The sequence below is a fragment of the Acartia tonsa genome, chromosome 15 (genome assembly GCF_053477335.1).
Source record: "Acartia tonsa isolate MP-2025a chromosome 15, ASM5347733v1, whole genome shotgun sequence".
Lineage (NCBI taxonomy): Eukaryota > Metazoa > Arthropoda > Copepoda > Calanoida > Acartiidae > Acartia > Acartia tonsa.
In genome coordinates this window covers 1,022,763-1,040,843 of record NC_137274.1, presented here as the reverse complement: position 1 = coordinate 1,040,843, position 18,081 = coordinate 1,022,763, and the positions used below count along the sequence as shown (strand labels likewise).

The 18,081-nt window shown below is 35.3% G+C and overlaps 1 protein-coding gene and 2 long non-coding RNA genes across 3 annotated transcripts in view; 1 reads left to right on the top strand and 2 right to left on the bottom strand.

Annotated features, from left to right (window-relative positions):
• The window catches only part of LOC145307541 (uncharacterized), a 50,918-nt gene that overhangs the window by 3,531 nt on the left and 29,306 nt on the right, over nucleotides 1-18,081 (bottom strand). The gene's annotated exons all lie outside the window — the stretch shown is intronic.
• On the top strand, nucleotides 457-15,088 carry LOC145306872 (uncharacterized). The gene is made up of 4 exons (XR_013875250.1): nucleotides 457-1,647; nucleotides 2,447-2,547; nucleotides 11,503-12,403; nucleotides 12,778-15,088. It is a non-coding gene; the product is annotated as an uncharacterized LOC145306872 (long non-coding RNA).
• LOC145306871 (uncharacterized) lies at nucleotides 15,686-16,515 on the bottom strand. Its single transcript, XR_013875249.1, has 2 exons — nucleotides 16,412-16,515; nucleotides 15,686-15,830 (listed from the first exon to the last, which is right to left on the bottom strand). It is a non-coding gene; the product is annotated as an uncharacterized LOC145306871 (long non-coding RNA).

Genomic DNA, 18,081 nt, shown 5'->3' with positions numbered 1-18,081 from the left:
TACAAGCCTTTTTAAAATGGAGAACTCAATTTTTTTTAATCCTTACGCCTTAGACAAAAAAGCTTACTACTTAACATTAAAGGATAAATAACTCTTTTCTCACTGACTGAGTAACTGATTGACTCATTCACTCACCTTATTGCTTACAACTTTAGGATCTAATGCGGTAAAATATTGCTGGTAACGAATATTGCCAAAAATCTATGAATTTTATAGGCTGCTAGCTGCCAAACGGCTGAACTACAGATCATAACCGCACACCATTTTAAGCGGTATGAAAAGGCCTACAAATAATCTGGAAAAGCCAAGATCCAATGATGCACAGGGAAAGCTTCACTGAAGAAAAAACGCATAAAATAGGCCTTTTTCGCACATTTCTCTGCACTGCGAGATAATTATGCATTATTGATTTATGGCTATTACAGATTATTTTTAGACCTTCTATGTCTTTAAAGGGCGAATATAGGTTCGATATGATATGAGCTTATATGAAAGGTGCCATTTCATACTTTTAGAATATCTATGCCAAATTTAAAAATTCAAAAAAATCCTTAAGTAGATTTTGCAATTTTCTGTTTCAATTGAACATATGATAAATGAGATTGCCGACAAACCGTTTATTTTAGCCCTTTACAAGACTTTTTTTTTGACTACTTTACTTATGTTCATTCAATTAATACATTTGCACGCATCTTTTAAGATCATAAAATCATTAATTTTCGTAATTTTAAATGTAATTATTTTAATTACAAATAAGCGTACGTAGGTGTGACGTCATTGACACGTCACACATTCCACTTTGATAAATATTCATTACTAAACGTATTTTTAATGCAATTATCTACCCCTGTGCGTATATGTCAGCTGATTTCAATAACAAACACTCTTTCTAAAGTACGTAGTATTTCATAACAACTGGTTTCGGCAGGATATTGAACAATTATTTTGAAAATTATTTACTCTTTATTATTGAACTATTATGCTTTCATGATTACGTTTGGACTAGTAGGCTAAACTTCATAGATGTGTAGACTGTAGAATAACCATAATTATAGAAAAGCATTGTTTTTATTAACCTCATATTTCTATTTACCTACCTTATTTTGAATCTACCTAAGTTTTTATTTTTACGGGAATTGTTGTGTAAGGAGCTTTACCACTTCAACCTCCCCTTTCTCTTTTTTGATTAACCTTCTCCCTGTCTCACTCTATTGTGGATTAGCTGTCTGGGATACGTCTAATTTTTGCTACTCTCTTTTTGATAATTTTGTTCTAATCATAGTATACTTTTTTATTATTTTTTACCAACTAAATATTTTTTCCAGCAATTTCATGTTCTTGTCAGTAAAACACACTCTGAATCTGACACCCGTCTACACCCTGCTCGATTTTGGTTTAAGGGGAATGACAAATGCTCTGCACGCCACTGAAAAAATGTTCACTTTAAATATTACTCAATATGTTTGTCCATCTTATTTGATCTTTGCTTTCATGGATATTCTCATTCTTGTGAAGTTGGCTGAGACCTCAAAAGTTTAAAAGACTTAATTAAATAATATTTTTTTTAATTTCAGGTGAAAATGTTTAAAGTGGATGAAGTCTAAAAAACCAGATAAATAAAGTTCAACAATTTACAGATAAATACAGGTAAAAATAAGGGAGGTTTTTTTTGAGTAGCGAAGCTACTCTATGATTCACTTTGTCCATGCGTCAGTCCGAGACGTAATGAGGGAAATTTGATTTTTTCGGCTGCTATTTAAGATACACAGCTATTCCTATTAGGGTTGGGCTGAATACTTTTTTGCTGGATACCGGATACCGGAAAACCGGTATCCGGATAGTTTCAATATCAGATATCCAGCCGGATATCTGGCCAATGCTTGATATCCGGCTAATTACAAGACATCCGGCCGGATATCCGTTATCCAGATAGTTTCAATATCAGGTAACTGGCCGGATATCGAAAATGGCCGGATATCCGGCCCAACCCTAATTCCTATGTATGACAAAGGCACATCTAGTCTTAATTTTTTTGCCTGTCTGTCTGTCGGTCATGAATTAGAAGACATAAAACTTTTTAAAAGATAGACAGATGAAATTTTCAGTGAAGATTTATATGACATGCAATTCTAGTCTTTACACAGACATAAACCTCATTTTTTAAAGGTTTCATGATATTCTTTTAATTTTAATATATTCTCTTTCTGTCCCTTTTTTCCCTTGGTATGGCATAATTTCGCTCGTAATTTCAAGAATTAAAGATAATTTGACTCTTAAGTATGTATGCTAAACGGTTGACATATATTTAGGAAGGTGAATCCACCCCTCTGACAATAAACTAACACCGCCATTGTTGCCTGTATTATACTTCACTCAATTTGGGTTTAAGGGGGTATCTGTGCATGTCACTAATTTTTTTATTTTGAAGAAATTTCATATTTTTCAGGAAAGTTATACCATGAAGTGTCACTGAAGAAATTTAGGAAGACAAACATACATACACAGATCCTGCTACTTTTGTATAATGATAAAAATAGTAAAATAAGGGTAGAAATTCTCAATCCACAGTTTTTTTAAAAAGCAAAGCTTTTCTATAATTAGGGTAGGTCTGTCCGTCCATGCAGTGGCGTGCGAACCGAAGGGGGCATTTGGGGCAATCGCCCCCCCCCCTAGCGACCAAAACGCCCCCCCCTAGCCACCGCCCCCCCTGCCCCCCCCTAAATGTTGAAAAATGCCCCATTTTGCCCCCCCCTGGTCAACAAAAATGCCCCTTTTTGCCCCCTACCCTACAAAAAGCAAAACTATCCCAGTTTCCAAAAAAAAAGATCAAGAAATACTCAACAAAAAAAATTTTTGCGCTTCGCGCCAAACAGACAGTTACTATTCATTTAAACTTGCCAAATTTTTTATTTAGTGTAGAAATTAGGTTATAATCTTTTTTCACTGAACATAACAAACCAGGTAATAGGAAGTATTTTATTTTGTATAATATAAACTTTTTACCAAAGAAATTTTGTACATCCCCAATGATGATACACAAAATCACCCCTTACATAGATTACAATTAGTGGATGAAATGTATGGAAACTCGGCTTAATTAACCAACCAATCAAAATTCCATTAAAGTCCCCAAAGTTGTTGAGCCAACGAATAAGAAAATTTTATATGTAATATTGGGGACTAGTGTAATAAATAGCCCAAAAACCCCTCCCTCCCTGCATATTTGAAGAAAAAAATTGCGCTTCGCATCCTTCCAAATGGTTTCTGCTTTTTATCACATTGTATAATTTGTTTTTATTTCTATAAAAACATGTGTAAACAACAAATATTTAATCAAAAAGTTATTTTATATAAAAAAGAAACAGCGTTGATATTTATCTAAGCCTTTTTCTCAACACTGTATGTCTGTCTAAATGAATAACTATATATGATGTCATATTATTTTCAGGATAAGTTTATCATTTTTTTGTGTACATACCCTTACAAAAAGACATGTTTTTTTTATGGCAATTTTCATTAAAAACCCTTAAAACTAACTACACTCTATATTCCTAACTTGATAAAATATGCCACTCTTGTTGTCTTTAATTGATTTTAGTTCAAAGGGGGAGTAAATATTTTTAGGTGCGCTTCACGCACCACCCTTATAAATCATTGGAAACACCACTTAATCAAAAATTAACAGAGTTTTAAAGTGCCATTTAAAGAGGGTAGGATTGTTGATATAACTTTTTAGCTTCTCTATAATTCATTATGGCTGTCAGTACGTAATGCTAAGGGGGAAATGTGATTTTTTCAATTGCAATTAAAGATAGAAGGCTAAAACTTAATGTTAACATTCCCATTATTATGGAGTATAATTAACTATTAAAAATTCATGGAGGTTGGACTGCTTTTCAGGACGTTTTTGGCTATTTTTGTATCTTTTAAATTTCGGGTATAGTCCCTTTTGTGACATTGCCTCTTAAGGTGCATTTTGTGGTATTTTCACAGTAGCTTTTCACCTATTTATAGCTCCTGCGGGGCCAATTGCCTAACCCTGCGGGGAAATCACCTGACCTAACTTAACCTAGAATAACCTATTAAAAGCTACTATGAAAATACGACGAAATGCCCCTTAAGAGGCGTTGCCACAAAAGAGACTATACCCCAAAGTTTTCCATATTTCTAAGAGATTTTTATATCTGTAGATGAAAGGACAAGTAATTTTTTATATTTTTTACATAGTTCTTATAAGATAAAAAAAAAATTCTTGCTGTTTCGAGCATCCAGTATGTTTGTTTGTTTGTTTAGCCCACATTTCTGCTCATCCCGGGTCTTCATCATTAGAAACAGGTAGTCCAAGGAATCTGGCTGTTTCGACTGGTTTGCTCCAAAGGTCTCTAGCAGTAAGAGTTGTAGGGTTTTGACGGCAGTTAAAAAGATGGTTGGTAGTATGCAGTTCCTGGCATTTAGGACAGGTTTCTGGTACTATTTGCGTCGGATCTTTGTTTATTCTGGCCTTGAAAGTGTTCAGGTACAGGCTGTATCCTGACCTTAACTGCGCCAGTGTGGATCTGGTGGTTCTGGGCAGCTTATTTTCGGCTTTATGTATGGCCGGTGGTCGGGTGTTAAGGACCTTGTTTTCTCTGTAGCTGTTGATGGTGTCACGTACAGAGGTAGTGTGAATCTTCTTGAGCTTAGTTTTATAGGCTTTCTCAGGGAGATCTGGGGTGGAAATTTTATTTATTTCCTTGCCAAAGAGAGATACAAGAGTCTCTTTCATTTGACGTTTGGGTGGAGGTGGGTTGAGATTTGTTCTGTTTGGGTGGTTGGGACGTTGTGTCGATAACAGGAACTGTTTGCTCAACATCTGGCAATGCTCTTTAACTGGCATGATCTTGGTTTCCTGGTGAAGATGATCGATATCTGTCATAAGATGACAGCCAGTAGCAGTTCTGAGAGCAGAGTTTTGTGCAAATTGCAATTTTTCCCAGCTGGCATCACTAAAAGTTGGTGTAAAAATGGGGCAACAGTAGTTAAAAAGAGATTGACCAATAGCTTTGTATGTGCTAGTGATTACTTCCTTTTCTTTCCCCCAGGTTGTACCTGAGAGGGCCTTCAGCATGTTATTCTTGGCATTGAGCTTGGTTCGTAGCTCTTTGGCATGATGGTTAAAGAAGAAAAGGTTATCATAGGTAACTCCTAGGAACTTTGGATGGCGGACAGATGGAACTTTTTCGCCGTTAATCTCTATATCTAAAACTGTGCTGGCCTCATTTGAAAAAGTTGTGAAGATGGTGGCTGATGATTTAGAAGGAGATATATGAAGGTTTCGTGTCTTAAACCATTCATCCAGGACAGCAAGATATTTGTTCAGATCTCTGACTACTGGTTCAACGTGTGGGCCGCGGCTGAGCACGTTTGAATCGTCAGCATATGAAACCAGGTGGATGTTTGATGGTGGTTGTGGCATAGATGACATATACAGATTGAAAAGTACAGGTGAAAGTACACCACCTTGTGGGACACCCTGTAGGACAATTCTGTATTTCGATCTGGATCCTCTGAACATGACATATTGCTGTCTGCCTCTGAGGTAAGCACAAAGAAACCGTTTTATGTGACTGTTGAGCTGCAGGGAATGAATATCCTGGAGGAGAAGTTCGTGGTCAACCGTGTCGAATGCTTTAGACAGGTCGATAGCAACAGACACTGTTCTGTCAACAGGTTTCTTCTTGTTGAGGCCGTCGGTGATGAAAGTGTTGATGCTCTGGAGGGCAGTGGTGGTCGATCTGCCTTTGCGAAAACCGTGTTGATGGTCAGCAAGTTTTACAGCATCATTGACATATGGAAGTAAGAGTGCTTCCAGGATCTTACTAGCAGGACAGAGAAGTGAAACAGGACGGTAGCTTGTCCCTTGGTCCGCTGGTTTCCCAGGTTTCAGTAAGGGTATGATCTTTCCTGTTTTCCAAACACAAGGGATCTTTGACTTGTTTATGCTAATGTTGAAGATGGCAGTTAAGTATCTTATGCCCTTTGGCCCAAGATGCTTTAGCATGATTGGTGAAAGTCCATCAGGCCCAAGGGCCTTTGAACTTTTAGACTTCTTTATTGCTTCTAGTGTCTGAGCAGCCGTGAAAATAACTGTTGTGTCAGTAGGTTTCTTCTTAAGTTTCCTCAGAGTACGCCTACGGGACCTAGGGGGAGCTTTCTCCAAACAAGGTGTGTATTGTTTATTTAGCTCATTTGCCATAGTCCTGGCATTGTTGGTTACTTTGCCATTGAAAGAAATGCCTTGGTTGTCAGGCTGGACTGGTTTGTCCTTGAGGCTGTTTATGGTGTTCCATAATTTCTTAGAGTTGGCTTGGCAGCTGGCTAAATGTTCTTGCCATTTGATTTTCCGATGTTCTGCGATGGCTTTGTTGATGTTTTTGTTGATGTCATTTAATCTGTCGTCAGCAGGATTATTTTGTTTGATTACATCTCGTTCCTCAATGAGTTTAACAACAGCTGTTGGAATTGCATTGTAAACTTTGGGGATACGGCCGGCAGGTATACATTGTTTGGCAGCTCTGGAGAGAGTGTTTCTGAAATATTTCTCAGCTTGAAAGACATTTTCAACCTTTCTAGCCGTTGAAAAGATTTTTTCAGTCATCTCGGTGAACTTTGGCCAGTTGGCTTTGGAAAAGTTGATGAATTTGCGGTTTTTGGCGTTATTTTTCTTTAAGCTGGCATTCAGACTGATGGTGATGGGAAGGTGGTCTGAATTTAGCCTTCTTTCAACTTTCCAGGTGGTGTAGGGGATCAGATTTGATGATGCAATACTGACATCTGGAGCCGTGGAAGCTTGATTAGTAACTCTGGTGGGTAGGTCATTGTTGATGATTCCAAAGTCAAGCCCGGAGATGGTGTCGACGAGGTCTCTGCCTCGGGAGTCAGCATTAGCTTCACTGTACCAAAGTTCATTATGAGCATTTAGGTCACCTATGACATAAGCGTTTTTTCCAAGTCCATCATAAAGATGTTCAAGTGGCGGAACGTACTGTTGTCTGCAGCTACTCTGTGGTGGAATGTATATGTTTCTGACATAGAGGTCTTCCTTGTTTATGCCAGGGATTCTGATGGTCATAACTTCAAGAAATTCATCTTGTTCAAGGATGGCTGGGTTGGTTTCGATATTAAAATTAATATCTTTGTGAATAAGGAAGGCAAGTCCTCCTCCCTTATTTACTCCTCTGTCTTTGCGGACTAGGGTGTAGTTGGGTACGTTCATTAACTTGGATTTGATGGTCATCTTGGTTTCTTGAAGGGCAGCAAGAAGATGGTTTTTGCCTTTCATGTAGTGTAGAAGGTCATCACATTTACTCTTGAGTCCATTAATATTCCATTGTAGAATATTGAATTCAAAATCTTCTTCATTTGCTGGTGGTCATCCAGTATGTAATTTACTTTGACGGTCATCACACAACATACAGGAAAAAGGATTTGTGACTTTTTCTATCTAAAATATACATTTATTTCAACAGATGCTCTTTAAATCTACTTGTCTGTATTCTTTTTAATGATTTTTTGTGCTTTGCTACTTAAAGATGTTGTCATCCTTGTTGTCATACAATAAAGAAATATTTAAAATCAGTTTTACATATTAGGTTAATTTTTGGTAAATTATTTCCAAAATGAGTGTTTTAATCTTCCCCCCCCCCCCCAAGTTTTTTTAATGGGGTTATTCATCCTTCCTGCTGAGATTTTATAACATCCCCTTCCACCCATAAAAAATGTTTTGTGGTGGGGGGGGGGGGAGATTAAATTATCTTCTGTACTTTTTTTTCAAAGATGCTTTCTAGCTCCCTTCCCTTCAGTCATTGCAGGGTGGGGAGAAGGGATGGAGGAGAAGGGATGGGGGAGAAGGGATGGGGGAGAAGAGATGGGGGGGAAGAGATGGGGGGGAAGAGATGGGGGATATAAATGGGAAATAGGAATGGGGTAAGGGATGGGGAAGAAGGGATAAGGACTAGAAGGCCCATAATCAAATAATCCCACCCCATAAAACGCCCTTATTTAAAATTAGTATATATAATCAAAATGCCCCCCCCTAAAGCAAAGTGCCCCCCCGGGGCACTTTGATTTAGGGGGGGGCTAAATTTTACAAAATCTTCAAAATGCCCCCCCCTAGACAAAGTGCTTCGCACGCCACTGCGTCCATGACGTATAGCTTTTTTCGTTAATTTAGGCACGTTAGAATTCTTCTGTCGATTTCAAATTTGGCATGGTGATCCCTGTAGTAGTCAGATACTAATCAGAAAGCGTGGCAACTCTATAATCATTACCAGAATGTCCGTACGTCCATTTTCAACATGTTCTTCTTTTCACTTTTTTAACAACAAATTTTTATATAATCTAATTATCCGATTGATCTGATTTTTGGTATACTGATTCCTGGGACAAGTACAATATTATATATAAGTCTATAATATTAATGAAGTCCTTAAAATGTAAGTATGTCCTTAAACATTAGTTGCTTTTGTGGAGAACAGTATGGAGCTGCATTTTCCCGCCGAAATTTTTTCCCCCTGTTCTTGCCATAATAGACAATTTTCAAACATCTGAGATAAACTTTTTTTTCATAAAAATTTCCCTTATATTTTCACTTGACACTTGTAAGATTTTACAATTGCAATTTTTAAAAGCGAAGCTTTTCTATAATTAGGGTCGGTCCGTCTGTCCGTAACGGATAGTTTTTTTCGTTAATTTAGGCATGTTAGAATTGTCCTATCGATTTCAAATTTTGCATGGTGATTCCTTTAGTAGTTAGGTACGATTTAAAAAGCATAGCAACTCTATAATCACTACCAAAATGTCCGTACGTCCATTTTAAACATGTTGATTTTTTTACTTTTTTAAAAAGCTTTTTTCGTTAATTTAGGCATGTTAGAATTGTCCTATCGATTTCAAATTTTGCATGGTGATTCCTTTAATTGTAAGGTACGAGTTAGAAAGCGTAGGAACTCTATAATCATTACCATAATGTCCGTACGTATATTTTAAACATGATGATTTTTTTACTTTTTTAACATCAAATTTTTATGTGATCTAATTATCCGATTGATCTGATTTTTGGTATATTGATTCCTGGGACAACAAAGTATAATGTAATAAACGAAGCAACTCTATAATCAAGTCCTAAAAATGTAAGTATGTCCATAAACATTATCCTGTATCAAGAAGTTTTTAACAAATTTACTCACAATTTTGCTTTGACTCTTATACATTTATATTAGGATTATTCAGTTCTGAAACTATACAAGTGTTAACGTCCGTTTGTCCTACCGTTTCAGTGCTTCGCTTTTATGGATGTTGTCATCCTTGTTTTAATATTGACATGTTTGAAATATTACAAGTGTCACGTAAAAATGTAAGGGAAATTTTTATGAGAAAAAAGTTTATCTCTGATGATCTAGAACTGTATAATTTGGCGAAAAAAGTAAAAAAATATTTCGGCGGGAAACGGGGGTTTCAGCGGGAGCGGCTGTTCTGCCGCCGTTTCTTCACAGTTCCATATTGTTCTCACACACACCTCACCCGAAGGCGTGTTATGTTAGAAAAAACCCCCCGCAGAAACGGTTTACACAGGATGTACTGGGACCTCATGGTGGTTTCAGAACATGCTTTCCCTAAATTGAGTTAGTAGCTTCCCATAGTAGAAAATTTTAAAATTACTTTTGGTGATCAAATTTTACTTTTAGTTCTAGACTACTATCACCTTACCTGCTTTATTGTCTTATTTTGCCTTTCATTTTTATCATGCAAATTCGCTCACATTACAGTTAAAATGACAGATATTGGAGCTTTCTAAAAAGGTCTCTAACATTTTTCTAGCTCAAATACTTTTTGAGATATCTTATTTCAAAGTATTGCTGAAAATCATCTTTTACACAGCAAAATGTTGAAATATAAAATTAGTTATTTTAGAGTAAATTACAAGTATCTTCATTTAAATTTCTCTAATATTGCTCCAAATTGACCAAAGGTGCCTAAAACTATCTACATTCAATGGACAATCCAAATCCACACTTTTTGAGACTTTATAAGTCAACTGGAGAACGCTAAAATGTAATATCAAAAAAACAAATGTAATTTAATTTTAATTATAAATCACTTTTAAGTCATTTTTAATAATGTAAAATGTGTTTTTAGTTAATAGAAACTCCTAATTAATTATGATTTATGATTTTACAAATCACAGTACTAGTTTAAAGTACCTAATAGTGTATATTAACAAAAAAAAATGTGGCCTAAGAATAAATTGTGTCTTTTATCATATATGAGATCATTTATGAAAGTCTTTTAATTACTATGTTTTCTTTGTTAAGGTGTCAAAAAATTATTTTGTTTCATAAGGTTATAAGAAATTTAAAAGGCCAATAAACTATTCTTAGAAAAAATTACTAGAATTAGTAGATTACATTTGTAAACTGCTTGGAAATGCTTAAAATTCTAACCAATTTTTGGTTTATTTTCTATGATTATGTCTATTTTTCTTATGATATGTTTCTATTTGTTCAAAATATCAGATGATTGTGTTTTATTGGCTTTCTAATTACAAAGTGACAACTTTATACAACATGACTTACCTTAAAATCCTTGCTAAAGTTGATTATATTTCAATTTATTTAAAGAAAACAGGAAATATTTTTTCCTTTAGCATTATTAAAAATCACTTCAGTATGCTCCTGTTGGCTTATATAGTCTCAAAAAGTATGTATTTGGATTTTCCATTGAATGTAGATGGTTTTAGGCACCTTAACTGTCCAATTTGGTCAATTTGGAGCAATATTAGAGAGATTTAGATGAAGATACTTGTAATTTTCTCTAAAATAACTAATATTATATTTCAACTTTTTGCTGTGTAAAAGAAGATTTTACAACAAAACTTTAAAATAAGATATATCAAAAAGTATTACAGCTAGAAAAATGTTAGAGACCTTTTTAGAAAGCTCCAATATCTGTCATTTCAACTGTAATGTGAGCGAATTTGCATGATAAAAATAAAAGTCAAAATAAGACAATAAAGCAGGTTAGGTGAAGGTAGTCTAAAAATAAAAGTAAAAATTTGATCACCAAAAGTAATTTTAAAATTTTCTACTATGGGAAGCTACTAACTCAATTTAGGGAAAGCATGTTCTGAAACCACCATGAGGTCCCAGTACATCCTGTGTAAACCGTTTCTGCGGGGGGTTTTTTCTTACCTAACACGTCTTCGGGTGGGGTGTGCACAAAAGCAACTGCTGTGCCGAATTTTAGAGATGTAACTCTTTTATGGGCTAAGATCATGTGCGTTTTACTTTTGGTTTCAAAAAGTGGCTCATCCGCCTACCCTCTTTACAATTTTGCTTTAATTCTTATACATTTATATTCTGATTATTCAGTTCTGACACTCTACAAGTGTTAATGCCCTTTTGTCCTACAGTTTCAGAGCTTCGCTTTTATGGATGTTGTCATCCTTGTTCTTTCTATTTTGAGGTCGCTAGGTAATAGAATAAATATTCTCCGTAAAATTTTTATTTTCTTTAAAAATAAGGGGGGGGGCTAATGACATTTAAACTTAAACTGTGAGCATAATGGTCTAAATATTGAGCTAGACACTTGAAAATGGTACATAAGCATAGTCCCATAGATACTACATCTAAATGAAAAAAAAAATTTTTATTTTATTTTAAGGTTAGGTGTAATTTGATGTAAAAACTCACTTTTAATTTTTTTTCTTAAGCTTTTTCCTTAGAAACTTTTTGTCTATTCATAAGGACATTATTTAAGATGATTCAGCAAGTTTGGTACCAAAAATTAAAAAAACCTAGATTTGATATATGACACACAAACTTTAGAAAAAATGCACTTTACTCCTTCGAGCCACTCACCTAGCCTACTGGGGTCGGACCCCGACTTGCTGAATCATCTTAAATAATGTCCTTGTTTAATAGACATAGTGTATTCAAGGAAAAAACGTAATAAAAAACAATTACAAGGTAAGTTTCTACATCAAAATAGACCAAAAATGGCCTAATAACCCCATTTTTGCCCATTTCCGCAGGGTTTTTCTTACCTGACCTAACCTAAAATAAAAAAATTTGAATTTTTTCGCCATTTAGATGTAGTACCTATAGGACTAGGCTTATGTACCAAGTTTTAAGTGTCTAGCTTAATATTTAGACCATTTTGCTCACGGTTTAAGTTTAAATGTCTTTACGCCCCCCACCCTTTATGGTGGTTGACAAACCTGACCCTCTCCTTCCTCAAGTGTTATGAATATGCATCTAGCGGTAAAGCAAGGGGGGGGGGGGTTAATGCAACCATCTCATAGTCAATGTATAAATAGCACTTAGAGTTCGAATTTCGATCTGAAATTTTGCACGAGTAATCCTTGGTAGGTCTATTTTCCCTAAATCAAATAAAAAATTGGAAAAAGTATTGACTGACGGCTCAGCCGTTAAGCCGGTTTTTGGCTATTTTCAGGGCAAATCCATCATTATATACGGAGGAATCAACTTTTTGAATGATAGTTTTACATTATTCAGTCTAAAAATGGTACTCTTGGCATTTTATAGCTTCTACCAGCCTTTTTTAGTCGATTCTAGCAGTTAAACAGCTGGTACTAGAAAATTTTAAAAAGTTTATTGGTGTTATTTTCGATAATTTTGCCCTAAAAAAACCTTAAAACGGCTAAACGGCTGAGCCGGCAGCCGTTAGCCATTACTTTTCCAATTTTTTGTTCGATTTAGGGAAATTAGACCTACCAAGGATTACTTTGCTTTTTACATTGTTATACTTTAATAATATTATTGTTAAATTAAAACTTTAGTACACATTCTATTTGTTATTATTATGTTATGAAATAAACTAATAAATGCAAAACATTTCAAAACTTTTGTATTTTTTATTTTACTGAAAGGGGAAGGTGTTCTTCGTAAGAGCGAAGCTACTCTATTATTTGAAATGTCAGTCTGTCCATATGAAATTTTTTTTTTATAAAACGTGATTTTTTTTTGGCGCTTGTTTAAAGATAAACTGCTAAAAAATCCTGTCAACATTCCCATCATTAGGAAGCATAATTAACTAAAACATCCATAACAGTCGGACTGCTTTTCCCCCTACTTCAACTATTTGTGTCGCTGATTAAGTTAGATTTTGAATTAAGAAATATAAAAGAAGTTAATACCTAACTACTTTTTATCAAAAAATGCGAAGAAAAAAATGAGATGTTACTGCTGCTATGTCTAGTGAGCGACAAAAAAAATAGAGAGTAGGGGGAATGCCTTGGCACAACATAGCCGCAACTCATTACCGTGCTTTTCAAGACAAAGGTCGAGCTATCAAAGAGTTGATTGTCTAATGGATGATCCCTTACTTGATATCCTTGGCATTTGAGGACGTTACTTTACAACACAAATTCAGTGTACGTTCAAGGTGGCGTGTAGCGGACTTGTACCCGAAGCATCACCGGGCCCCCAAAAGTTTATTATTCTTAATATCTTAAATAATCGAACACGCTTGTTCATATCAATCAACCGAAAAATTTACTTTTTTTCCTTAAATCGGCCATGGGTGTTTGTAATGCTTGGTTTCCAAAAGATTGTTGTAACCTACTTAAAAACGAAGAAGAAAGCACTCCTTCTTTCTTCGAATATAAGGAAAGGGTGAGTCTCAGAGGTAAAACTTAATCTTCTTATTATATAAAGTAGTAAGCGTTTTTTGTCTGTCCCGAAATATCTCACTAACCGCTGAAACAATATTGTTCTCCTTTACAGGGAAGCTTCTTATAGGTTCTGGGAAGGTTTTAAACTATTTTTTGAGAGGGTGTCTTCACCCCCCTCCCCCCCAAAAATATTTTTTTTATTCTTTTGAAACTCAAATTTAATATGGGATGAGGCCGACTTTTCCCCCTCCTAAATTTAGTCCCCCTAGAGGCTTCTAGGGGCGTAGCCGCTAGTCCTATTATATAAAGTAATAAGCGTTTTTTGTCTGTCCCGAAGGATCTCGCTAACCGCTGAACCGATATGGTTTTTCTTCACAGTGTAGCTTCTTCTAGGTACTGTGAAGGTTTTAAACTATTTTTGGGGATTGTGTCTTCTCCCCCCTACCCCCAAAAATATATTTTTTTACTCTTTTGAAAATCAAATTTTAAATGGGATGAGGTCGACTTTTCCTCCTCCTACCTTAACTGCCCCTAGTTTTAAATAAAGCACCACTTTTTCTTTACATATGTTTGTTTCTCATCCCTATACATGAAATTACACCCACACAATAATAAAGCCTCTCAATTTTAATATCTGAAACTATTAAAAAAATAATGAATAAAGCTTTTAATAAAGGGGTATTTCCATGAAGCGCAATTCAAATGTGAAACATTGTGAAAATCAATGCTCAAAGTATTTGATATAAGATTACTTAGGTGCATCATTCACACTAATTAAATGCGAAGCTACTCCATATTTCTTTTACTGATTTTCATTTGCTTTGTCCATATGTCTGTCAAAGATTTTCAATAATAAAGTTTTTCACTTTTGGAATGTGGCTCTCATTTGTGTACAGTCCCCTTTTGTTACAGCTTAAAATAGATGAGCTTCTGTCCATGAAACTTTAGGTCGGGTCCAACAACCAAGGAGAGTCTATCCAGAGAGGGATTGGACAATAGGCTGTTTATTACACTAGTCCCCTGAGTTTTATGATAACGTTTTATTACTCATTGTACATTTCTTTATTGACCATTGTCTTATACCTGTAGATCCCTGGAGCCTAAGCTAACTCTCCTTTGCTATCCATACACCCTGATTATGATGCAAGTAACAGACAACCTACTCTTTGATTGCAGAACCTTTGTCTGCAAGTCTTAACTATGCATTATAAAGGTTAGCCTATTTTAAGGCATGGCATTCCCCCAACTCTAACTATTAAAGATGCGCTTTTGACATAGCAGCAGGAGGAAACATTTATGACATCTTTCGTTAGAATCTCGGCCCGACATCATGTCATAACTAAATACTTTAATAGTTATTTCTCGTATCGTATTATAAACGGCTTTCCGCAGATATAGAATGTACAATTATAAGATTAAAACTAGTTTTTTTAGCCCCGTGGTGCCGAAGGCACCGGCTAAAAAAACTAGTTTTAATCTTATGATTGTACATTTCTATATTCGTAGAAAACTGTATATAATACGATGCTAGACATAGTTTTTTCGTATGGATGAGAACCGGTTCCTATCCACCGGATTCGAATGAATACAAGAAAATGTTTCTACTGCTGCTATGTCAGGCACGCGACATAAATAGTTAAAGTCTTGGGAATGTCTTGGCCCAAAACAGGCGCAACTCATTACCATGCACTTAATACTTCTCAAAGGTAGTGCAATCAAAGGGTTGGTTGTCAGTAGCAAGATTTGGTTCAGAGATACACCAAAACAACACCTAATGGTGTATCCCATCCTCAAGAGTTTATCTAGGTTATCTGTATTGTATAATCAACCTAAAATTTATAGATGTTTTCATTCTTATGTTAAATGTTATTTTTGCCCGCATATTCTTTGTCGCTCTTATGGCTGTCATACTGGTTTCTGTCTAATATAAGTGAAACTAAAAGAAATGGTGGACTTTGATACCATTGGTATAGTAATAGAGCAGCTACAAGTTTACATATAAATAGAGCTAGATTAGTATTATATTATTATTTTATTGAAATTAAATATATTATTCTGGAAATCGAGTATAATGATTTATGAAGTATAGAGGTAGCAAGGATTGGCTATTGCTAACTTCACAGCTATCTTCAAGATATTGGCTTTGGATCATCTCAATCTAAATATAAAAATATTATGGATTTTGTGCAGCTCACAGTATAACAGGGGTGATTATTCTGCAAATTGACCCTACTAAAGGAGGGGGAGGGGGGGATAAAAAATATGTGGTTTGGAAAAAAGAAAAAAAAAATTAAGAGAACTGAGAAAAAAAATTTCCATTCTCCCCCCCCCTTCCCTCCTTGGTGAAAAAAATGTGTGTGGATAAATGAATAATATATACCTAGAGTTCTTTAAATATTTTTCCATCCCCCCCTCCCTCCTTGGTAAAAAAATATGTGGGGAGGGATTTTTAAAATTTGTGGCAGGGGAAAAAACAAATCTTGTGCAGAATATACACCCCTGTCGTAGAATGCTCCTGGCATCGATTATATCACCAAAAAAAATATTATACTTTTAAGGCTACTAGCTGATTCATAATGGCCTTAAATAACTTAAAACTATGTACCTTTGAATGACAATGTAAATGCAATAATTATATGTTTTTTTCTTCTGCATATTACTGTCCACGGTAAGCTGAAAAGTCGGACCCCATACCCCTGTTGTCAATTCATTGTCCATTGTCTTGTCCCCTGTACATACCTTGGCAAGGGTGGCAAGATCCATGGTTAAACCATTCTTCTCTGTTTCCAGCACCTTCTTCATGGGCAGCTTAAGTCTTGTCTTTCTCATGCACCTCTATCTTGCTGATAATAAGAGTGATTAGGTCCATAAGAAGCGCAGCAATAATAAGGATGAACGTTCTTTTTACAAAAAAAACTCTTTAGGTACTATAATACAATCATGGATGGACAAAAATTCGTTATATAGCAGATTTTCAGTAGTCCTAGAAAATTAAGACACTTTGAAAATTTTGGTACCCATTATTCCTCACCCTCCCCCCCCCCCCCCCCCAACACCCGAGAACAATATTTTTTATAATTAGGTTAGGTTATAGACTAGGGGGCTAAAAAAAAAGTTTTTAATCTTATAATTGTACCTTTTTCATCCGTGGAAAGCTATTTATAATACGATGAAATAAATAACTATTATAGCCTCTTATTATAGACAGCTTTACGTGGATATACAAATGAAAAATTAGATTAAAACAAGTTTTGTTAGTCCAGAGGGGCCGATGATTTTGTTTTAATATTCGTGGAAAATTTTGTAATACAAATGTGGCTGAGAATCTAGGGGTATAGTCCCTTTCGTGGCAACGCACCTTAAAGGGCGATTCTTCGTATTTTTCACAGTTGTTTTTCTCCTATTTCTAGCCCCTGCGGTGGGCTCTAACCTTGCGGAGTTAATTGCCTAACCCTGTGGGGCAATCACCTAAAGCTAACCCAATATAACCTAACCTAAAATGACCTATAAAAAGCTATTTAAAAAACACGAATCGCCCCTTAAGAGGCGTTGCCACAAAAGGGACTATTCCCGAATATTAAATACCTAGCAAAGCACAACAATATTTAACTACTATAGATGTTCAACTTTCACTCCCGATTCATAAATTAAACATGAGTGGTCGTTGACAGCTCCTCCCTCCCTCTATTTTTTTACATTTTTGCTTTGAATACAAGCTGCTAATAGAAGATAACTTAAAGGCTTTTTTCTCGTGCTATTTCGGTTTAATAAACAAACTGTTGATATAAGTTTAAAAACAATTTTACCTGGAACTAGTGGTAAATTCTTCTACAGGTCAAGGTTGATGTCTGAGACACCATGGAGGGTCCATTAACTGAAAAAAGGGCTTGAATGTTCTCTTTTCTGGCTAAAACCTCTCATACAAATTCCTATAAATAAATTAGTTTAGTTGTCAGCTTATTCGTTTAGATTATATCAATCCCATTCCACTAAATTCAAAAGGATAACAGATGAAAAGTAGGTAATAAAAGTTAGGTTTTGATGTTAATTTGACTTAGGAAACAAAATCTATTCTGCAGTTTAGTTGGGGCCAATAAATCGATTAATTTTATTATTTTTCAATTGTCCACAATAAAATAAAATACAATACATGATTTTTAGTCATGGGTTTGACTTTGAACTGGTTTCATTCCAGTGGAATTTAGTCATAATTGGAACTACCTGTATACGCTACATTTAAAAAAATAAATTATTACCTAATGATGATTACAGCCAACTTGGCCTGACACACACATATAAACTTTGATTGTTTATGTTATGTATGTCGTCCCGTCTGCTATTTTAATCTCAACATGACTTTCATTTGCGTACGGGGGGGGGGGGGGGGACAAATTTTCTCCGTAAATGTT